At 38.0% G+C, this 24,483-nt stretch overlaps 1 protein-coding gene, 1 long non-coding RNA gene, 1 other non-coding gene and 3 pseudogenes across 6 annotated transcripts in view; 2 read left to right on the forward strand and 4 right to left on the reverse strand.

The window, feature by feature from the left end:
- Positions 1–453: 453 nt before the first annotated feature.
- Positions 454–527, forward strand: Trnaa-ugc (transfer RNA alanine (anticodon UGC)). The gene has a single exon. It is a non-coding gene; the product is annotated as a tRNA-Ala (tRNA).
- A 1,954-nt stretch (positions 528–2,481) lies between these two features.
- On the reverse strand, positions 2,482–6,683 carry LOC114104837 (uncharacterized). The gene is made up of 4 exons (XR_011707143.1): positions 6,589–6,683; positions 5,767–5,884; positions 3,494–3,660; positions 2,482–2,710 (listed from the first exon to the last, which is right to left on the reverse strand). It is a non-coding gene; the product is annotated as an uncharacterized lncRNA (long non-coding RNA).
- A 59-nt stretch (positions 6,684–6,742) lies between these two features.
- LOC139701335 (protein SDA1 homolog pseudogene) lies at positions 6,743–12,710 on the reverse strand (annotated as a pseudogene).
- Adipor2 (adiponectin receptor 2) overlaps positions 6,852–24,483 on the forward strand; it is an 80,248-nt gene continuing 62,616 nt past the window's right edge. For 2 of the 4 annotated variants that reach the window (XM_071610309.1, XM_027951054.2), the window contains exon 1: positions 6,854–7,041. The gene's annotated coding sequence lies outside the window, so the exon portion shown is untranslated. Of the gene's footprint in view, positions 7,109–24,483 lie in introns of all 4 variants that reach the window. The other 2 variants (XM_071610310.1, XM_027951053.2) reach the window with 2 other exon arrangements.
- LOC114104813 (small ribosomal subunit protein uS14-like) lies at positions 14,388–14,562 on the reverse strand (annotated as a pseudogene).
- On the reverse strand, positions 15,625–16,392 carry LOC139701338 (protein SDA1 homolog; annotated as a pseudogene).

Here is a 24,483-nt window from a genome sequence, read left to right on the forward strand (position 1 = left end):
ATCATGGTAGGAATTCATGGTGGAGCAAAACCCCTCACCTCATGGCCAGAAAGGAAAAGCTAGTGAGTAATGGACCAGTCTCACAATCGCCTTTAAGGGCAAGCTTCTAATGACCTCAGGAGCTTCCACACAATCCCATCTCTCAAGATTCTATCACCTCTGAATAGCACCACCTTGAGAACCAATACTTTAACACATGGGTCTTTGAGGGACATTTAATATCCAAACTATAGCAATCAATAAACAAACTGTCATATGCCCATACAAGGGAATACTACTTAGCAATAGAAAGCACACACTACTTATGTCTGCAATAACTACATGAAACTCAAAGACATTATGCTGAGTGAAAGAAGTCATACATAGAATAGTGCATATTGCATGATTTCATTAATTTGAAGTGCTAGAAGAGGCAAAACTAATCTATAGTGGCAAAAAGAAGCCAGGTGTGCCTGGGGATGTAGCTCAGTTGGTAGAGTGCTTGCCTTGCATGCATGTGGCCCTGGGTTCAATCCCCAGCACCACAAAAAAAAAAAAAAAAAAAAAAGAGAGAAGCCAGCTGTGATGATGCATGCCTGTAATCCCAGCAGTCTGGGAGCCTGAGGCAGGGGGATTATAAATTCAAAGCCAGCCTCAAGAACTTAGTGAGGCCCTAAGTAATTTAGAGAGAACCTGTCTCTAAATAAAGTATAAAAAAGTGCTAGGTTTGTGGCTCAGTGGTTAAATACCCCTGGGTTCAATCCGTGGTGCCAAAATAATAATAATAATAATAATAATGAGTGATTGCTAGAAGCCAGGTTTAGGAGTGGGGCTGTTGACTACAAATGGGCATGCAGGTGCATTGTATTACATGCAAAGCATACCTCAATAAAGCTGATTTTTATAACTACAAAGAAAGTTCAGAGAAACCTCTAATACATATCCATGTACATATCAGTAAGCATTAATAAATGTAAATATTTTGTTATTTGCTTTATCTTTTTCCATATGGATGAAATAAAATATTACAGGTAAAAGTAACATCTACTTTTCTAGACTTATTTTCCACCCTTTTCCCACAGGCAAATTCATTCATAAAGTTTGTGTATCTTTTTTGTTTACTAAACATTCTTTTTTTTTCTAAACATCTATTTCTTTCTTTCTTTTTTCTTCTTTTAATTTTTGTAGTTGTAGACGGACAGAATGGCATTATTTTGTTTGTTTATTTTTATGTGGTGGTAAGGGTCCAACCTAGTGCCTCACACATACTAAGCAAGCGTTCTGCTGCTGAGTTACAGCCTCAGCCCTAAAACATGCATTCTTAAGAATACATAACAATGAATCCCACTATTATGTATAATTATAATACACCAATAAAATTTTTTAAAAAACTGCATTTGGCTGGGGGTTTAGCTCAGTGTTAGAGTGTTTTCCCAGTATATATGAGGTCATGAGTGTAATCCCTAGTATGGCAAAAAAACAAACAAACAAAAAAACCAACAACCATGTATTCAGAGACATCTTAATTTTATTTGACAAGGATATCAAAGCTTAACAAGAGCAAATGCACAGGACATAGTTAAACAATGAGTCAGTTGGCAGCATAGCTAGTAATGATGTTCTGACTTCTGCTCCTTCCCCAGGGCTATGTTACCCAACTTGTGTTTGAGGAGTTGCTAATGTAATTTATGTAATTATGAGGGTGTTTATACTGCTCTTTATTCTCAGTTTTAAACATGACCGCAATTTGGCACAAATGGGAACTTAGTGTGTTATGAAGTTTCTACAAGAGCTTAGAACTCCCTGCTTGTAATTTTTTTTTTTTTTGGCATCAGGGATTGCACTCAGGGGCATTCGACCACTGAACCACATCCCCAGCCCTATTTTGCATTTTATTTAGAGATAGTATCTCACTGAGTTACTTAGTGCCTCACTTTTGCTGAGACTGGCTTGAACTTGGGATCCTCCTGCTTCAGCCTCCCAAGCCACTGGGATTACAGGCGTGCACTACCGCACCCAGCCCTGCTTGTAAACTTTCAAATCTAAGATTAATGTGATTTTAAACAATAGAACTCTTTGATATCAGTGATATCTTTAATTATAATTAAGATGGAATATATATATATATATATATTTATATATTTCCTTCTAATTTTGCCATATAGATTACTATTTTCAAGGTAGCTAACACCATGGAAGCCAAATTAGCTGACTGGATTTATATATATACACACACACACACACACACACACACACATATATATATGTATGTATATATACACACATACATACATATATACACACATATATGCACGTTTTTCATTTTCTATATATGTACATGTATGCATATAAAATATATACACACGTGTATATGTATGTATATGTTTGACAATCACAGGAAATGATCTGACATTCCTTATTCTTTTGGTTTGTTATGTTTTATTGTCCATTTTCTATATTATTCACATTTTTTCTTCAGTTCTAATGTTTTTACACACACACACACACACACACACACACCACACAATTTTTTTTTTTTTTTTTTTCTGGTGCTAGGGATCAATCCTAGGGCCTGGAGCATGATAAGCAAACACTCTACCTGTTAGCACAAAAAGACTGGACAGGAAGCAAACTTCACAGATCAGCTCAGCTCTTTTATTCAGGAACAAAATTTCATGCAGGAATGAGGTAAGCAGGAACAGTGTGACAGGTCTCTGAGGGCCCCACTTTCCTGGTGGAAAATGAGCCACTGGCTAAAGGAGGAGTTTGGGCTTATATAGGTTATACTAAGGTGTTTCAGTGAGCATGTCAGTTTGGAATTTGGGTTTTTGGGTTGGGGGTTGTTGGTCAGCACCTGGAGAGGATTTATCTTGGAAAAGATCAATGTTTCCCAGATATTATCATTTTAGATTTGATGAAACACTTTCTCCCCACCTGTGGCCAGTATCTGAAAAGGATTTATCTTTAAAGAGATGAAAGCTATCAATGTATGACTTTCTTTTTCACGGTCTATCTTGGGGTTTTTCATTTTCTATAGTTAATACTACCATTAAGCTACATCCCCAGCCTAATGTTTACATCTTGAAAGCTGATAGATATTGGAGGAAAAACTAAGAGTTTAGGTTAGTTTTAAGTGTTTTTGTAATGATGAAACTGTTCATTTCCCTTTAAAAAATTTTTAAAAACTCAAAGATAGGTCTTTCAAATTTTGGTTTTCACTAGCAGAATAATATATTTTTCCTCAAAACAGTAATTGTTTCTGAATGGGAAAAATACAATTATTTCTCTTTTTTTACAGGAGAAGCAACAAAATCCAATTATAAAATCAAATTTAAATTCACAATGATATGTAGACTGTTTTGATTTGAAAACTGCATTTTTTTTGGTCGCTTTAGATACATCTCAAATTCTCATTGGCTATTGCTTTGCATATCATAATGGAGGTTAAGTCTTGTATCATGTCAGTAACACTGTAGTGTCACTGAGGCCACACTGGATTATGAATGTTACTCACCCAAATGTATCCTTCATGTCAACATCTGGTAATTGCTGAGATGACTGCATCAGACAAGCTGTGCCACAAGGAACTGTTGCCTCACTGGTGACTAGCATGGGGGAAGGGTGGAAAGACATGTCTTTTTGGTGCTGCAGAAGATGGACACCACTTTCCTATTCAGAAGTCTGACACCATAAAAAAAAATGGAGAGAATAGTAGTTCTTAAGATCCCTTGATTTTCGGACAGCTAATTAGAAGACCATGTATAAAGACTGGTAACTGAAGTATGGTCAGGGAGGGAGGCCTGAAAAATCTGCTTTGGAATGCTGACATCTAGGTAAGAGAGAAATGTGAAGTCATCCATGGACATGGGACTTAGGGGAGTGTCCCTCAGCTCAGGGAGGGTGGCAATATCCTTGTTAGCTAAGAAGGTGTGAGTGTTTTGAAGAAATAATGTGGTTTGTTTCATCATTATAGGAGCATTAGGAATTGCCAGTAGTAACTTGGGAATGGGATCAATGTGACAGAGAACAAGGTGAGGTGTAAGAAAATAAGATTCTTTTAAAGCTGTTTCAGCACCGGGGACTTTTTCCTTTATAGACTAAAACAGACTCATAAAGAGGAAGGAATGTAGGAAAGCTTTTAGATTTTTTTTTCTTTCTTTCTTGGGGTGCTGGGAATTGAACCCTGGGCCTTGCACATAAGAGGCAAGCACTCTACCAACTGAGGTATATCCCCAGCCCAAACTTTGAGATCTTGAAGAATCTGTTTTGTGTGTCTTTTTTTTTTTTTTTTCCCTATAGCTCTTTCACTTTTAGTAGACCCTTCTTAAGCCTGAAAATCTTGTTCTTCTTTGATCTATGTGAGTTGGAATAATGGGTCAAATTTATAATCCTCAAATGCCTGCATTTTGTTTCTGATGGGTTGTGGAAGTGTGAAATTGTTTTCCTTGATTTAATCTTGAAGCTTTGTCTTTACCTGGAACAGGGAAATCATTATTGCTATGTCTTTCACAAATTATGTAAACTTAAAAAAAGATAACTTAATTTCCAATGTAAACTATTCTTTAAAGAGAATTAGTTCCCTTAAATTTAGTTCCTTTAATTTTATTTCTACTAATTTTACCTCTTCAAGCTTAAGCAAGTGGGCCTTAGATGGCATTAAGGCCATCTTAGTCATGCTTTGTGATTTTAGTAACTAGTTAATTACTTAAAATTTACATTCTAGGCTGAAGAGTTCTCTATTTTTTTTTTCTTTCCTTATATATCAGACTCCAGCTTATTGGATGTGAGTCCCATAAAACTATTTCCAGCATCCTTTATTTTCCCTTATTGTGGTCCAATAGGAAGGACAATAAGCTGTGGGCATTGGCTTGCTCTAAAGCTCATGGATTTCCTTCAACCAATATCATGAGTTTTTAATAGTTAGACATTTATTTATCCTAAAGAGAGTGAAAATTCCTCCTACGACTGAATGTGAAGGAACTGTTTTTCATCTGCAAATCAACTCTTGTACTTCATTTTCTTACAGAATAGGTACCTATACCACTTCCTGATTTCAAAGAAGTTGAGCAGAATTTAAAGCTCACTTGTGGGAGGCAGAGGCAGGAGAATATAAGTTCAAGGTCAGTCTCAAAAACTTAGCAAGGCCCTAAGCAACTTAGTGAGACTCTGTTTCAAAAATTAAAAAGGACTGGGAAACAGCTTATATAGCTTATCTGGGTTCAATCCCCAGTATAAAACAAAAACTCACTTGTAGAAAATCACTTGTCATGAGTATGCTGTCATTAATGTAGAGGAAACACGTTTGTGTTTTTCTACTGTCTTTCTACCATTCATCGAATAACAATAAATTCACAGGTTACACCATTTTAATTAGTGGCAGTTCACTGAGTACTTGTGGGTCACCTTATTGTCATAAGCTGGAAAATCACAGATTCTTTTATTCCAATCTTAATTTCTAATATCTATAACACTCAAATCATACATACTTCACAATGATATATAAACAGGACACAGAAAGGGTTAAAGCAGCTGCAGGTTTAAAGGATGCTGTGCCAAGAGCACAGGAAGAGAGATATGAATGCAGAGTCAAAGGGTCACTGTAGGTGGTCAGATGAGGATATTAATGAACTAACCAGAGCAGAGTTGTGATAGCAGAGGGGCCAGAAGGACAGCAGTTTCAGTTTCAGAATGTCAGCTTGGAGAGGGCCAAGCATGGTCATCATAGGCAGGAGAACCCACACTTTGCTAAATAAAGCATAATGGACCTTCATCGCTGTGGCGATTTACCTGGGCAAGACCCTTGATGAGAAACCAGGTGATGGGGGTCAAGGTGCTGCGATATCCAGTCTTGGGGGTGGGGTGAGGCGTGCTCTCTTTTACTGGGTCTTGAGTGTGGAGTTCTCACCTGGAGAGGTTGAAAAGCTCCTGTGTCTGGGTGCTCCACATATGATGTGGGATGTCTGCATGTCCAGATACTCCTTAATTTAGTTTGGTAAGTTGGTACATTTATTTATGAATTTGTGCCTTATGATGGTGCCCGGCAGAGGATAGTTGTTTACTTGTACAAATAAGGTGTGGAGTCATTCTACCTTGACACCTGTACTCAAACTGGAGTAACTTATGGCAAACTAGTGCTTTACAAAATGGAGTATCTCAAGGTTAGGCACATCCTAAAAACTGATGTTCTATACATCAAAGAGTAATTCAGAGCAGGACACGGCCTGCTCTCCACATCAAATGGCCACAGACCATACTGCTTGAGCAGTTTCTGATTGACCATTACATAAAAAAACATTAAAAAAAAAATCATTCTATGAATTTTAAGTACTAGTGGGTTCATAAATATATACTTAACAAGTACTAGGGCAAAAATCATTATATGTTAATAAAGTAATGAAAGGTAAACGCTACTGTTTGGGGCAAGAGTTGACTAACGCTTTCGGAATTCGGAAACCTTCACAAGCCGACGCCTAGGCTTACACTGCCCACTGGCACAACACACGCTCCAGCCTAAACCCCTAAATTGTGGCTTCTGCCCAAGAGGTGTATCCCGTAACCACAGTGACCGGGAAAAGCGTTTGAGAGCCGGGGTGGCCTCTTGCTCCTTACTCTCAACTGCTTCCCTTTTCCGTGACAGGAAAAAATGAAGAGTTGTGTATACGCTGGCGGAGCGCTCTTCCTCGGTCCCTTGACGCCCAACACTGTTTACGTTGAGTTCCTGACTGAACCACAACTCCCAAGATGCACTGAGGTTTTAGAGCAGTCAGAGGGGCAGCTTCCGGTTTGGCCCAGCGCGGCTGCGCACGGAATATAGCCTTATTGGCTCGAACTTCCTCGTGCGATTCGCGTCACGGCGACGTGCGGCCGTGGGGGCGGAGAGACGCGGCTGCGGCGGTCGCGGCGGCGCAAGCACGATCTCAGACGCGGTATCGCGGCGGCGGCAGTGGCGGTGGCTACACCGGGTCGGGCCCCCTCCCTCCTCTGTTCCCCCCTCCTTCCCCTTCCCCTCAGCGGTGGTTTGCGAGGAGTCCAAGACGTGCGGCGTGGCGGCGACGACCTCCGGTGAGGCTCTCTGGAGTGCGAGTGCCGTTTCCCCGGCGCAGAGGGGGAGCTCCGTGTCTGGGAGGAGGTGAGGGCTGAGGGGGCAAGTGTGCCCGGAGCGGGCTGGAGGGTGCGCGCTGCTTCCCAGCCTTCAACTTGGACCCCGTAGTTGTGACCTCTGCCCTACACAGCGTGCGATAGCTGGAGGGGCGACCGTGAGGGGCCTGGGTCTGCTCTCCTTGCAACTACTGTCACAGTTGCCCGGCGCCCACCTCCGGCTCGCCCCTCTGGGCAAAGGGTCATAAATCCCTTGCCCCCCTGAGCTGTCGTCGCCTTTGGATGCAGTTGCTCTTCTATACTGCCCGCTGAGAGAATCTGCTTGCTCTTCCTTCTTTTATCACTTCTAGGAATTTCTTTGGTGGCGGGCTTTGCATGGGTTCTGCTCCGCATTACTTTTACCCCGACTGGAATAGGAAGATTTTCCTTACCTTTTCTTAGATGGCGCTTCAGATCGCCTGCTTGGGATAGTACCTCGGATCCTGTTCTCTCAAACTCCCTTTGGTTTATCTGTCAATGAAATTGAAATTGCTGATAACAGGATTACTAGTTAGTTTTTAGAGTCCTATTGAAAAAGTTTGAGTTGGAAACGGATATATATATTTTTTCTTTCGGCTTTTAACCTTGATTTAAACTTTGAACTCCGGAGCTTGACAACTTCATGAGATAGTCCAACGGCGAATTTTGGTAAAAACATTACATGACCAACTGGGATTTTGTAGGGTACAGTGCTTCTTTGCAGGTTGTTGGGTCTGTCTTTTTTTAGTAGAATGATCTCTTGGTCTTTAAGTTTTTGGATTTTGGCTTTCTCAGCCTATTATCCCCACTATAATCTTCCAAAAACGGACCTCCCCCCCCCCCCTTCCTGAAGAAACCATTGAAGACGCCAAGAAATCTCTCATAACATTTAAAATTATTTGATCAGAAAAATTTCCCTAGTGAAATGTTAAAATAAATAACTTCAACGTAAAAACTTTATTTGAAAATACAGGGATTGAACTCAGGACTCTTGCACATGATAAGAAAGTGTGCTGTACTTACCCGAGCAGCACCTCTAGCTATATTTTTTATTTAAAAAAATTTTTTTTTTGTAGTTGTAGATGGACAGAATGCTTTTATATATTTTTATGTGGTGCTAAGGATCGAACTTGTGCCTCACACATGCTAGCCAAGGGTTCTGCCACTGAGCTACAGCCTCAGCCCTCTATTTTTTATTTTGAGACCAAGAGTTTTACAAAGTTTCTCTGGTTGGCCTGGGACTTGTGATCCTCCAGCCTCAGACTCCCAAATAGCTAGGATCCTCGGCAGGGGTCACTGCCCCTGCTCCAAGCTTCATTTTTTTTTTTGAGGGGAGATTTTAAACCTTGTCATTTCTGAAGTTCTAAATGTCCTTTTGTATCTAAGGACACCTTAATTTGTCCTTTCACCACTCTTTGACTCTCACACTCAGAAGATAATTCCTGGATGTTTTCATTCTTTTTTACAAATTTGTCAGAGTGATGTTCTGTAAAGTCAAATTATTTTATCAGGAATTGAGACTTTCATAGTGGTGGCAACTGGTGGTGAATTAAGAAATTTGAAAAAAATTTCAAAGTAAATATGAAAGGTGTCTTTATTTTAGTTTCTACTTGTTACTGCTTAACCACAAGTATATAGTTCTATCTAGACTTTTGGCTACTTAGTAGCAGATTTCATTTTCTTCCTGGGTACTAGGAATGAGAGTAGGATTTCCAGAACTTAAAGAGATTTTCAGGCCCTAGGCTCATTGTATGAATTAATACATTAATTCCATCAATAGTATTGAACCCAGGGGCACTCTACCATTGAGTGACATCCCCAGCCCTTTTTATTTTTTTATTTTAAGACAAGTCTTGCTCAGTTGCCAAGAGTGGTCTCTGTGATCCTCATACTTCAGTCTCCCAAGTTGCTGGGAATATTTTATTTATTTCAGAGGAAGGTCAGTTTTATATCTTGCAAGCTAATTCCTTTGTGCTGTCTTTTGTTGTAAATAAGTTTTTGTTTTTTTTTTCCCCAAAGAACTAACCCATATCTAGTAGTTTTAGATATTTTTGTGGTTGTGGTAGTAATCAATATGGCCTATAAGACCCAAAATTCTTACTATCTAGCCTTTAGTAGAAAAAATTTGTCAAACTGTGAAAATGATGCTTATTCAGCACAGAAAATTAAAATAAGCCAGGAGTATAAAGGAGGAAGTAAAAATTATTCAGAGGATTTTTGGTGAGTGTGATTATCTTTACAGAGTCTCTTGTGATTTTTATGTAAATGGGCTCATATTGTTAAATGTTGGTTTGTAATATGCTTTCTTAAAAAAGATAACTTAAGATTATTTATATTTGGCTTTTGATTGCTTTTATATTTTCAGCACTGAAGATTTTGCTAGAAAGGATCTTCATGAATCAAATTTTCCTCATCTGTTTTACCAATCAGGATATAAAAAGACTACTCAGGGATAATAACGCTTGCTCCTGATGATAATGATTAACATTTGTTGAACACTTATTACGTACCAGTTTTCTACCATTTTGCATGTACTGTCATTTAATTTCCCCAAAAGCTTGTGAGGACATACTATTATTCCTATTATACAGGCTAGGAAACTGAGGCAATGAAGAATTTGAGTAAGTGTCAAAGTTTATTAGCTAGGTAAATCATGGAGCTGAAATTTGAGTCCATGTAGTCTGATTCAGAATCCAAGCTGCTAAATATGCTGCAGTGCTTCTCTTTATATTAATGTTCAATGTAGAAAGTTGAGACAGTGCTGAGGGATATGTTCTTTTCAGTATCATTCTTTGTAGGTGACCACTGGAAGCATATGTAGATTTTTCTAGCTTTTTGTCTGCTATATAGTAGTTAACTTGCAAATCTGTCTCCATATGGGGAATTTAAAGGAATTTACATATTTTATTTTTTAGATTTACAGGAATTTGAGCTGATAGTATGGAAATTCCTATATTCCCCATCCTATTTCCCGTATTCTTTACATTTTACATTACTGCGGCATATATATAGCTCAGTTGAATACCAATACCAATCTATTGTTATTAATTAGTCCACAGTTAATATCATGACTCACTTTGTGTTGCAGAATTTTTTTTTTTTAATGGGATTAAACTGGTCATTGCTCAGCAGTGTGAGCTTTTTTTCTTCAAAATATAGTGTTTCCAGACTATTATTATTATCATTATTTTAAGGTACAGAGGATTGAACCCAGAACCTTGCATATGCCAGTCAAGCTCTCTACCACTGAGCTACATCACCAGCCCTTTATTTTATTTGAGACAGAGTCTTGCCAAGTTATGAAGGCTGCCTTCTTCCTCAGTTTCTATGTAACTGGGATTGTAGATGTGTGCCATTGTACGTGGCTACTCCTGGGGGATGGATGGAGATATATATATATATATTTATTTCTTTTGGTACTGAGGTTTGAACCCAGAAGGTCTTCACCACTGAACTACATCCTCAGCCCTTTTTATTTTGAGACATGATCTCCCTGAGTTGCTCAGTTGCTGAGGCTGGCTTTGAATTTGTGATCCTCCTGCTTCAGCTTCCCAAGTTGCTGGGATTATAGGCCACCATGCCCAGCTTCCTCCTGGATTTTATTTCTTTTTTTTTTTTTTTTTTTTGGTGTGTGTGGGGGTACTGGGAACTGAAGTCAGGGACACTACACCATTGAGCCACATCCCCAGCCCTATTTTGTATTATATTTAGAGACAGGGTCTCATTGAGTTGCTTAGTGCCTCGCTGTTGCTGAGGCTGGCTCTGAAAAATGTCATAGTGCCAGCTGTTTTTCTTCAAAGGAATGTGCTTTTTTTGTACTGGGAATTAAACCCAGGGGCTCTTAACCACTGAGTCATATCCCCAGCCCTTTTAATTTTTTAATGTTTAAGATTTTTCGGGGGGGGGGGCAGTATTGGGGACTGAACTCAGGGGAACTCGCCCGCTGAGCCACATCCCCAGCCTTATTTTGTATTTTATTTGTTGCTTAGTGCCTCACTTTTGCTGAGGCTGGCTTTGAACTAGCAATCCCCTCCTGCCTCAGCCTCCTGAGCCACTGAGATTATAGGTGTGGGTTACTGTGCCTGGCATGTTTAAAAATTAAAAAAAAAATTTTTTTTAATTGTAGTTGGACAGAATACCTTAATTTATGTATGTATGTAAGTATGTATGTGTGGTGCTGAGGATTGAACCCAGGGCCTCACACGTGCTAGGCGAGCACTCTGCTGCTGAGCCACAACCTCAGCCCATGTTTTAAAATTTTGAGACAGGGTCTCACTAGGTTGCTGGGGAGGGCCTTGAACTTGCAATCCCCCTGCCTTAGCCTTGCAAGTCACTTGGGATTAAAAGTGTGTGCCACCATGCCCAGTGGGATACTTATCTTTTGACCAAACATCTTGGCGATTCTATATCATCATTAAGGAACCTGTTTTTTTGGGGGGGGTGGGGAGGAGGAAAGGGGGCTATTTTCTGAATTTGGAAAATGGATTCATTTGGTATTCTTACTCAAATTCTTTTTGATTCATCATTCCAGCCATTTTATTTGCTAGTCTTTATCATACCTTTATTTTGTTTTTATTTTTTTTAATGTGGTGCCAGGGATTAAACCCAATGTGTCATGCATGCTAGGCAAGTGCTCTACCACTGAGTCACAACCCCGGTCTTACCTAGTCTTTAATTTTTTGTCAGACTTTGGCTTTAAAGAAATCATTTTTTTGAGACAGGGTCTTAATATGTTGCTCAGACTGGCTTCAAACTTCTGGGATCAATTAACCCTTCTGCCTCAGCTTCCCAAGTAGCTTGAATTACAGGTGTGTGCCCCAGATTTTGGCTTTATTATGATGACCCTAGGTTCCAAAAAGTAATTTGGTCTTCATCATTATCTTTTCAATATATTTCCATTTTTGGACTTTGCCTGGGGTCAGCAGTGAATTTTTTCCTTAGTTGGGCCATGTAGATTTTCTGAAAGTCATCCTGCAGCTTTGATGCTCTGCTTATGGACATGCTGTTCAACTTCTTGGAGATTTCTTGCTGTTCTTCATTGAAACAGTGGTGCACATTAACTCATTTACTGTCAGCATCTTCTTCCCTGAGGCTAGTGTTTCCCCATCCATCCTTATTATTTTTGGCATTCTCCTCTTTCACAACTTTCATTCATGGAATGTAATCTTTAGCATCTAATTCTCCATATTCTTGCACTTTTGATTTTATTGAGGCCTCTGTGGGTTTACCCTGAAATTTCTTTGCAACATCTGAGGATTTGGAAGAATGGAATCAAAGTTCCATCAGATATCATCACTTTCTTATCTTTGTGTTTTTATTGGACCAGGTCATAAGGAAGCTCTTCGAGTCATGGCTAGAGGACACTGAGTTATCTTTTTTACAGCATTGGTTCTTACTGTTATGACCTCCCCAGAATGGTTGGTTATAGTCATAAGCAATGACTGAAGGATCTCTGAGACTACTGGGTGATAAGATTCTTGTTCAGCAAACAGAAAGATTCTTCTTCTTATTTTTTTTTGGTGTGCTTGCAGAAACTTTTGCCCAAAGGCATAAAAGCCAGAAAACTCATGAATTTCTACCAACTTGGAGATAAGATTCTCAAGCATTGTCTTCATTTCCTATTTTGCCAGGTGTGGCGCATGCCTGTAATCCCAGCCACTCCAAGGCTGAGACGGGGATCTCGAGTTCAAAGCCAGCCTCAGCAACAGGGAAGTGCTAAGCAACTCAGTGAGACCCTGTCTCTAAATAAAATATAATATAGGGCTGGGGATGTGGCTCAGTGGTCAAGTTTCCCTGAGTTCAATCCCTAGTACCCCCCCCCAAAAAAAAAAAAAAATCCTATTTCTCGCTGCTTCAATGTCTTGTGTAAAACGTTGGGGAACATGAATCAAGCAAATAGCTGAAAGTTTTCAAGTGAACAGGAGAAAGTTAACACCTGGGTTTTTTTCTTTTTTTTAATATTTTTCAGTGTTGATGGACCTTTATTTTATTCATTTTTTTATATGTGGTGCTGAGAATTGAACCCAGTGCCTCACACATGTGAGGCAAGCGCTCCACCACTGAGCCACAACCCCAGCCCCTACACCTGGGTTTTAATCTTTTGTTTCTTTGACATTTTCTTCTTCTTTGGTATTGGGGATTGAACCCTGGGATACTTTACTACTGAGCTACTTCTGCAGCCTTTTAATTTTCATTTTGAGACAAGGTTTTGCTAAGTTGAGAGGCTGGCCTCGAACTTGTGATCCTCCTGACTTAGCCTCCCAAGTTCCTGGGATTAAAGGTGTATACCACCATGCCTGGCTTTTTTTGGGGGGGGGGGGTAACTGGGAATTGAACTCAGGGGCATTCGACCACTAAGCCATATTCCCAGCCCAGCCCTATTTTGTATTTTATTTAGAGACAGGGTCTCACTGAGTTGCTTAATGCCTCGCTGATGCTCAGGCTGGCTTTGAATTCGCGATCCTCCTGCCTTAGCCTCACGATCCTCCTGCTGGGATTACAGGTGTGCCCACTCATGCCTGGCTTTTAAAGGGTTTTTATTTTTGTTTTTTGGTATGGGGGATTGAAGCCAGGGGTACTCTACAAGGCTGGGGGCTCTGGGAAACTGAGGCAGGGCGAAGGCTCCTCTTTAAACCCAGATTAAAAAAAAATTTTTAAATTTATTCTTTTTAGTTATATATGACAGTAGAATTATTTTTATTTTATTTTAAGTTGGACACAATACCTTTATTCTATTTATTTTTATGTGGTGCTGGGGATCGAACATAGTGCTTCCCACTTGCTAGGCGAGTGCTCTACCGCTGAGCCACAATGCCAGCCCCAGTAGAATATATATATACACACATATATATATATGTAAATTTTTTTAGATGTTGATGGACCTTTATTTTATTCATTTATTTATAAGCGGTGCTGAGAATCGAATCCAGTGCCTCGCACATGCTAGGCAAGTGCTCTGCCACTGAATCACAGCCCCAGCCCCCCAGTAGAATATATTTTGACATACATACCAAACCCTGATTCTTGTTGAGTCAAAAAAATTTCAGACACGCTGTTCAAGAGTTATAGGCATGAGTTTATTAGAAGGAATAAGGAAGGAGAAAGGGGACACTTTTAAGGGAGAGAGTGTCCTCTTGGAGAGGAGAGACAATGCACACTCTCCTGCCTCCAGTTTTATTGGAGGGTTCCAGAGTCTTGCTCAGGTCCATCTGTTAACTTTTTTTTTTTTTTTGGAAATTTTTTAGAACTTTATTTTATGTTCAAAGAATTAGCATGTTCTCCTTCACTGGGTAATCCATTCGAGGAAGATCACTTAGTCCAACTTAATGAAGCCTATATCCTTCGAGTTCTGACGGAAATACTGCCGGCACACGTTAAGGCCATATTTCCGTTTGAACACACGCAGCAAGAGCAAGAACCCTTGCCAGATTTTTGCAGGTGGCTCCAGTAGAACTGTTGGTGATCCATCTTTCTTTCAAGGGTGCTGCCTTTTTTTTTTTTTTTTTTTTTTTTTTTTTTAATAAGCTTTGGGGGTACTTTATTTATTGGTAGAGGGGATTGAACCCAGGGGTACTTTACCACTGAGCTACATTCCCAGTGTTTTTATTTTTTATTTTGAGACAGGGTCTTGGTAAGTGCTGAGCTGGTTTTGAACTTGGCATCCTCCTTTCTCAGTCTTTGGAGTGCTGGGATTGTAGGTGTGCACCACTGTGCCCAGCTCACCTTTTGACTTTTGACTGGCAACAGGATGACATCAGTCTTTCAAGTCCACTCTGCCATGACCACTTTGGCCTATGCTGACCTGTTGTAATTGGAACCTGTTCTTTCAGACTTTATGGTTGAGGGTAATTATCATTGTCTCACTGAGTTCTGAGATTTGGTCTTTGTAAAGGTCACAAAGCCCTGGTCCTTCAAGTGGCTTATGTTCTTATCAGCATTTCCAGCCTGCATTTCTCCTGCAGATAACAGGTATTTTTCTGAAGAATGCAACATATTCTGTCTACTTAAGCAAAGTGGGGTTGCAGGTAAATCACTTTTTAAAAGTGAAAGCATGTGGGGATCAGCACATTGGGATCAATTTATAGATTTATTCCTTTAATGTCATGTTTCCACCACTCATGTCTGTCTGTCCCTATTACTACTTCTGAGTAGTAGCCCATCCCTTTTTATTTAAAAATTTTTTGAGATAGGGTCTCACTGAGTTGCCCATTCAAGGATGACTTTGAATTTGCGATTTTCCTACCTCAGTCATAGAGTCACTGGGATTACAGGTGTATGCCACCACACACCCAGTTCTTTGGCAGTTTCATACCTTTTCACAGTCTTTTGTGTTTGGCACGTCTCTTCTGCATGGTATATTGGCCTAGTAGTTCTCTTCCTGTTGTTAGCCTTTATCTTCAGATTATTATTACTTTTTTCTCCCAGTACTGGACATTAAATCCAGGGGCATTCTAACATCCCCAGGCCTTTTTATGTGACAGTGTCTTGTTAAGTTGCCCAGGCTGGCCTTGAACTTGTGATCCTCCTGCTTCAACCTTCCCAGTGGCTAGGGTTACAGGGATGTGCCACAAAGTCCAGCTCCTCAGATTCTGAGCTTGTGTTCTGTTTGTTTCTTTTTCATTTTATCCTAGGAAGAATATCAAGGCACAACCAAAATCTTGGTGACCTTATAGAAACATGCAGTTGTGGTAACATAAGACAGTTTTGGCATATCCCAGATGTGTCTTCTGTAGAGGTCAGATATCTCATATCTTAGTTGCACAGTTACATTATTGTCTCTTGACATGATGTACATGAAATTATGATATTTTATGATATCTTCTTTGTTCTTGTGTTTTGCACTTATATATTTTCCCCTTATCTTGGGGATCTGATATATTCTTAGTGATGATATGAGCATGTAAAGTGTCAGAAACTTATGGCAAGAGAAGTTCAAAGAGGAGCTCTTGCAAGCTTGATGCATTGATGGGATTCTCATTTCTCCGTGAGATCATAGCTTTGCAAAATATTATTAGAAGGTCTAGATTCAAGGCATGCCAATTGTAGGAGAGTAGATACTTCAGCTCTTGAGGAAAGTTATCTAAATGTTCTGGGCAGCAGTGACCAATCTGGGCTATCAGTATCATCAGTTCTTTCAATTCTTTCCTGGGTTTATTTGGTTGTAATTTGAAAATCTTCATATTGGATTTGTAGTGAATATTATATGCTGTAGAAACACTTTAGGCCAGCAAATCTACTTTTATTAGACTCTAACTGCTGAAGGTGGCAGGGTGGCTAGTTTTTGTTTCTGCTGGACATGTTGGTTGCCAACTGGCTGCTGGAAGTTGCTGGGTGGCTAGTTTTAGTTTTTGCTGGACTTGTTGGTTGCCAGCTGAATCTGCAGAGAGAGAACACTTCTCAAGAAAACTCACACCTCTGACACTTGCCAACACTTTTCAGTTATGGCATGAGCTGTGCTTCTGGATGTGACCAGAAACAGTACTGGGGAGCTTGGCAGGTGGTCTCATCTTGGCTCATAGTAGTTGTGTTTTTAAAAATCAATATTCATGGGTAACTTTCCAGTTAGTAAATCTGCATAGATTCTTCTTTTCTTTTGTGTGTGTATGTATTTTTTTTTGGTGGTACTGAGAATGGAATAATTCAGGGCCTTCTGTGTGCTAAGCATGTACTTTACCACTGAGCTACATCCCCAGCCCTTACTCTTATAGTTGGATTTTGTTGAATGGATGTGTTGTAATTTACTAGTGTTCTTATTGGATATCTAGATTGTTTAAATGTGTCATATATTGTCCTTATTCATTATAGATACAATTATTGCATGCTAATTTCCTCTTTATGGTCATTTTCTAATAGCCTAATTACTGGATCAAAATACACGTTCATCTTATATTACCAGATGGCCACCCAGAAAGGTGATAGCTGTGTACACTCTTAATAGAAATGTGGGTGATATCTAGTTTTTCCATGCCATTTCTAGTTTTTTTTTTCTTTTAAAATCTGATAGGCAGTGAAAATTTGTATCATACTCTAACTGGGAGATAGACCTTTTTCTTTTTTGTGATATTGGGGGTTGGACCCAAAGGGCATTCTCCCCCTGAACTATATCCTCAGCCCTTTTTAAAACTTTCGTTTTGAGACACATCTTGTTAAATTGCCCAGGCTGACCTCCAACTTGGATTTTCCTGCCTTAGCCTCAGTAGTGGCTGTAATTACAGGGGTGCACCATCATACCTGGCTTCCCCCCTCCACTCCAAATATAAGGGTTTGAACTCAGGGGTGCTTTACTGCTGAGCTATACCCCCAGCCTTATTTTTTGAGATAGGATCTTGCTGAGTTGCTTGGGTCCTCACTAAGTTGTTCAGGCTGACCTTGAACTTGTGATTCTCCTACCTGAGCCTCCTGAATTTCTGGGATTTCAGGCATGTGCCACCAACTGAAGGACTTTTAGATGAAGCTACTCCACCTTTTTGTGTTCACTTGGCTCTTGAAAGCACGTAATGCCACCCCTGATAAAAAAGAATTTGGGTGTCTGCCTACTAGACTAAACAGTCACATGCTACTAAATGATAGAGATGTGTTCTGAGATATGTGTCTTGAGGTGATTCGTTGTCTGAACATCATAGAGTGTACTCACAAACCAAATGGTACAGGTCAATCACTTGACATGGCCTCTTGATGTAGTTAAGTGATTCAGTAAATACAAACTATATGAGGCTGCTGCTGGTGTAATATGGTATATTGTTTTACAGTAAAAATAAGTAGGAATATATTCTAAAATGAGAAAAAGAACAGTAAATACATTAATGCAAGACCTCATGAGTACTAGGCAAACATTCTACCACTGAACTACACCCCCCCAGCCCTGTGCTTTAAACTGCATGTTGTGATTCAGGGGGTTGTGAAATCATTTTAGGGATTAAAATAGAAAAGATAAGTATCAGATTTATTGCAGACAATAAAGATAAATTGTGAAATTTTTATTAACAGTACCTGCATTTATCTGTGCTTATTAAGTTTGAAATCAAATTCTCTAGAGTAAATTACCTGGAAGTGCAGTTATTGATTAGGCTGAAGGTTTTGGCAACTGTGGGAATTTTTAACTGTGTTGGTGGGGACAAGTGCATGGAGTACTGCATACATGGCATACGTTACGGGCGTCTGAGTGGCAGACCACTCCACAGTACTCCATGCACTTGTCCCTGCAGTGTTGGATATTGTTAGATTGCTTTCCAAATTCATATTATTTTGCATTTAAAAAATGCACCAGAATATGAGGTTTTCCAGAACCTTGTGATTCATGGCATGGTCAAATTTTTTTTAAATGTTTAAATCAGATGAGAGTGAATTGGTATTACATTGTCTTAATTTTTATTTTTCTTGATTAATTATGAGATTGAGCAGTTTTCAGATGTGTGACTATTCAGTTTTTTGTTTTTTCAAATTGGATGCTCTTTTCATAGCCAGTTGGATTGTCCTTTTAAATTGATTTTAATTTATTACATATTCTGATAATATCTGTTAATTGAATTGCAGATATCTTCTTTTGTCTGTGGCTTATTAACTTTTTATGTGTGATTTACTTTGTTGAATAGAAATGATCATCACATTTCTCACTTTTTCCTTATTGGTTTGTATCCTTTGTGTTTTATTTATTTATTTTTTGGTCCCGGCATTGAACCCCCAGGGGTGCTTAACTACTGAGCTGCATACCCCGCCCTTTTTTATTTTTTTTTTTGAGACAGTAAGTTGCTGAGACTGGCTTTGAATTTGGCAATCCTTTCTCTCTCAGCCTCCCAGGTTGCTGAGATTACAGGTGTGTTTTATGTTTTGAGATCTTTTTCGTATTCCATTGTCACTGTTTCTGGCATATTTTTAAAAACATTTTTTATAGTTGTAGATGGACATCATACCTTTATTTTGTTTATGTTATGTGGTGCTGAGGATCGAACCAGTGCTTCACACATGCAAGGCAAGCGCACTACCACTGAGCTATGACCCCAGCCCCTTTCCCATATATATATATATATATATATATATATATATATATATATATATATATATATTTTTTTTTTTTTTTTTAAAGAGAGAGAGAGAAAGAGAGAATTTTTATTTATTTAGTTTTCGGCGGACACAACATCTTTGTTTGTATGTGGTGCTGAGGATCGAACCCGGGCCTCACACAGACAGGCGAGCGCGCTACTGCTTGAGCCACGTCCCCATCCCCCCTTTCCCATATTTTTTAAAAGAAGTTTTAGAAATTTGTTTTTTATATTTAGGTCTTAAGTCTGCTTGAAAAAATTACCTTTGATATATAATGTGAGATAGGGATCTAATCTGAATTTTTTTAAAAGAATATTTTATTAATTGTTGATGGACCTTTATTTATTTATATGTGGTGCTGAGAATTGAACCCAGTGCCTCACACATGCTAGGCAAGTGCTCTACCACTCAGCCCCAGCCCCAGCCCCTCTAATCTGATTTTTTTGTGCATATCCAATTAGCCACAACATGTTAATAGAGTGTTTTAAATATTTGAATTGTAATTCTTTTAAGCAGGACATGGTTTTTGTAGTACAATTAATAGCTTTTTTTGTTTTTTTTTTACCAGGCTGCTTCTTGTGTTCAAGTTTGACCTTTGGGTTAGAAAATGTGATTGGTAGATTACTTAATTCAGAAGTAGAACCTAGAGGAATAAATAAATATAGAGCATGTTTTGTATATCTCCTCCAAATGTCATTTCTCTTAATTACTTTTTTAAAAAAAGAAATTGGTTTGCTAATAGTTTTGATGAGGAAACAAGATTGCTTGGTCATTGGTATTACTAGTTACTATTCATAGACCTTGGGAACTGGGTAAGCAGTTGGTCAGTTTATATCTTGATCTAAAACTTGCATATATTTAGTCACTCAGTGCTGTTATCACATGTATATTATGAAGTTTGTGGCTTTAAATTTTTACTTTAGGTTAATTATTTGAGTTATTTTTCTGAGGTATCTGATAGGAAGCACTATAAATCAGTTTGGGGCTGGAGGTATAGCTCAGTGGTAAAGCATTTGTCTAGCATATGCAAGGTTCCCAGTACCATGCAAACACACAAAAATAAATAAAAAATAATGTAAATAACTTAGTTTCAGAATGAACTTTTTAAAAATATTTTTAAACTATTCTTTAGTTGTAGACAGACACAATAACTTTATTTTACTTATTTATTTTTTATGCGGTGCTGAGAATTGAACCTGAGTAGTGTTCACTATGGTATGTCTATACCATAGTTTGTATTTACCTGATGTTTGGATTTCCTGGTGCTTTAGCTATTATAATTAAAGCTGCTGTCAGCATTCATGTACAAATCTTTCTGTGGATTTTGGTTTTTAATTCTCCTGGTTAAATACTGAGGAGTAGGATAACTGAGTTATGTCATATGTTTTTCAGTTTCTTAAAAAATTAAACAGTTTTTCAAAATGGCTGTACTCTTTTATCTTCCCATCATAAAAGTACTAGTTTTCATTTAGTGTTTGGTGTTGCATTTTTTTTTTTTTTTTAGTTATTTTTTTCAGAGTGAAGTGCTATCTCATTGTGGTTTTAATTTGCAGTTTTCTGTTGGCTAATGATGTTTAACATCTGTGTGCTTACTGCACATTTGTATACCTCCCCTTTTTTGGGGGGTACTAGGGATTGAACTCAGGGGCACTCAACCACTGAGCCACATCTCCAGACCTATTTTGTATTTGAGACAGGGTCTCATTGAGTTGCTTAGCACTTCACTGTTGCTGAGGCTGGCTTTGAACTCTCAATCCTCCTGCCTCAGCCTCCCTGGTCGCTGAGATTATAGGCGTGTACCATTGCACCTGGCTTTGTATACCCTTTTATTAGGTGAAGTCTGTCCAGTTTTCACATCCATTTTAAAAATTAAGTTGTTTTCTTATTATTGAATTGCAAAACTTCATAAATTCTGAATACAAGTACTTTGTTAGACATGAATTTTGAATGTATTCTTTTATGGGTTATCTTGCCTTTTAGGTGGTTTGTCTGTTTAGTGATTTGCCTTTCACCTTAAGAGTTATAACAGACATTTCTTAATTTTGTTAAGGCCAATTTATGTTTTTTCCTGTGTTTTGTGTTTATTGCTTTTTGTTTTCTAAGAAGTACCTAAGGATCCAAGGTGGTGAAGACTTTTACTTGTATTTATTTTGAAAATCCTATACTTTTCAATGCATTCAGTTCTGTGATCTATTTCAAGTTCATTTTTGGGTTAAATGTAAGTTAAAAGTTGAGATTCGGGCTGGGATTGGGGCTCAGCAGAAGAATGCTCGCCTAGCATGGGCGGGACCCAGGTTCGATCCTCAGCACCACATAAAAATAAAGGCATTGTGTTGTGTCTGTCTACACCTAAAAAAATAAATATTTAAATAAAAAAGAAGGAAAGAAAAAAAGTTCAGATTCTCCCCAATCTCCCCAATTCCATGTGGATATCCATGTGGATATATTATTAAGCTCTTTTTGGTAAAAAGACCATCCTCCTCATTGAATTTCTTTGGCATCTTTGTCAGTAATCAATTTCTTATATATGAATGGATTCTTTTCTGGACTCTGTTATATTGCATTGACCTATATATACTTATGTCAGTATTATCCTTCTGGATTACTGTAGCTTTGATAGTAAATTTTGGGTATTCTATGTCCTTTACATTTCCATAAATTTTAGTCTTTGTGTTAATTTCTACCACAAAGCCTGCCAGAAGTTCATTTGGGATTGTATTGACTATATAGATAGTTTGGGGGATAATTGCCATCTTAACAATATTGAGCCTTCTGGTTTTTAAATACTGTATATCTTTCTATTTTCTAGGTTCTTTAGTCTCTCTCAGTGGTTTGTAATTTTCTGGGTAGTAGCATTGGACATCTTATAGATTTATTCCTAATTATTTTAGATATTGTAGTAAGTGGGAATTTAAAAAAAAATTTTAGTTATTTGTTTCTCGAATGTAGATTATAATTGATTGATGGTCTATCTAGCATGCAGAAATCCTTTAATGTGTAGTCAGATAAATTTATTCTCATCTAACTCTTGGGCTCTTGGAAAAAGAACCATATAAAATAACAAACAATTACTTCTTGAATTTTAATGGGTTTCAATTAATCTATATGACTTACTAAATTTCCTTAAATTTGAAACATAAAAGTATGTTTGGACTTTATGGAAAAATGTGTAGTAATGGATATGAATGGAGACTATGGAGATCTTTCAACAATTTGAGAGAATGTAGTTGCAGAAAAACAAAGTTGAAAAATTTTAATTAACGTGTATTTATTTATTTATACATGCCTTACATATATACATACATACCAGGGATTGAACCCCTGGGGTGCTTTACCACTTTGAGTCACATCCCCAGCCCTTTTTATTTTGAGACAGGGTCTTACAAAGTTGCTTAGGGTCTCGCAAAGTTGCTGAGGCTGGCTTTGAACTTGGAATCCTCCTGCCTCATCCTCCCATGATGCTGGGATTACAGGAGTGGGCCATCACATCCAGCTGAAATTTTAAAATGGTAAAATAATATTCATTATTTATACTAAATGTAATAACTTTTTAATATTTTGAAAAATACTTGATTAATATAATTTTAAAAGGAACCTTGAGCCAGGTGTTGGTGGTACATGCTTATAGTTCCAGCTACTGGAGAGACTGAGGTAGGAGGATTGTAAGTTCAAGGACAGCCTGGGCAAATAATGAGACCCTCTCTTCATATAAAAATAAGAAGGACTGGAAATAGAGCTCAGTGATAGAGTGCTTCCCTAGCATGCTCAAGGCCCTGAGTTCAATCCCCAGTAGAGTTAAAGAAAAGGTGTGTGTGTGTGACTTGTTTTGACTTTCCAGTATGTCTATTACTGATTTAACTATTTTACTTTGTGTGTACAATTAGATGATGTGCCATTTCCCAGCCCAGCCTGGTATATGGGCCTAATATAGGTATCTTGTCTCTTTCAAGCTATACCCTTGGTACTGTTTGTATTTAGTCTGCCCAGAAGATTGTTGGTGTTTTCACACAGTTTATGATAGTTGGTGCCAAAACATGGTATAATCGTAAGGGACTACTGTCTTCTAGACTTTGGAGATTTGACTATGGTGTAATTCTGATGATACTTACAGGCATTTGTCTATTAAGAAATGGGATGAAGTTGAAACTTGGCTTAATGCCTTTTTGCATCATCATTTAGATTAAAACTGAAGACAAACCTTAAGAATGTTTATAGTTGTTAATGTGACTGGAGACTGGAACTGTTTCAGTTTGACCTGGGAGAGAATGATACTTCTCTTAGACATTATGTAGGAGATGTTTGAATTTAAACTTTGAGCCTTTGTAGTGTGTCATTCCTAACTTTTCTGATTGAAAGGGTAAATAAAATATATTAGCACTCACAATTACATTAAAGAAATGATGAAATTTCAACTTTAGAAAATCATAAATTTTAGAAAATTGCCCTACTCTAACTTTTTCCCCCCAATACCTTCAGTACTTGAGTGACACATTTAGAAGATGCATCTGGGTTGGCTAAACGTTGTACTGCACTTGAATTATGTTGCCAGTATTTATGAAGTAATTTCCTAAAGATTAATTTTCTTTAATCTCAGTAATTTTTTCTTCAAACCTTTCCCAGGTTACCATTATTTGCATATTTGATTTTTATGACAAACCATATCCAATAAACTTAAGTCTTTCTTTACCAGAGGATATGTTGAAAAGTACTTTAATTGATGCTTGACCAAACTCAGCAAGTAAACCTTAAGCAGGTGACAAAAGTTAAGGTGGTAATATTCTCACTTTGTATGCAAACATTCAAATATAAGCTCTGCTGTTGGAGAGAAAGAAATAAAATTAGTTTTAAGTTGAAATGAGTCAACTTGTTAATCATCTGCCTAGTCTGCTGTGGTAGATCAATAAGTTGTATTTCTTAAGAGGGCATAATATTTGGAATTAGGAATTTTAAAATTTAAAAATCCCAAAAATCTCAAGAGAAATTACAACATCTTTTCTATAAACCCTTAAAAACAAAACAAAACAACCTCCAACAACTTTAGAACTTGTCTTTTGGTGATGTGATGAAACAAATTCAGATTTTTTTTTTTAAACTGAGGATTTAAAAGCAATTGTGACGTTTATGGTATTCTCTTTTTAAAAGAGCCAGGTTTATTGAGGTATAGTTTGTACTTAGTAAGACCCACCCTTTTTAGATGAATAGTTCCATGAATTTTGACAAACATGGCTAAAGTGAACTGCTCTCTAATGGGAAATCCTAAAGTAGCGCAGTAAATAATTCTGTTGTGTTGTTGTTCTTTTTTAATATTTTTTAATTTTAGATGGACATAATATCTTTATTTATTTTTAT

The sequence above is a fragment of the Marmota flaviventris genome, chromosome 3 (assembly GCF_047511675.1).
Source record: "Marmota flaviventris isolate mMarFla1 chromosome 3, mMarFla1.hap1, whole genome shotgun sequence".
In the NCBI taxonomy this organism is placed as follows: domain Eukaryota; kingdom Metazoa; phylum Chordata; class Mammalia; order Rodentia; family Sciuridae; genus Marmota; species Marmota flaviventris.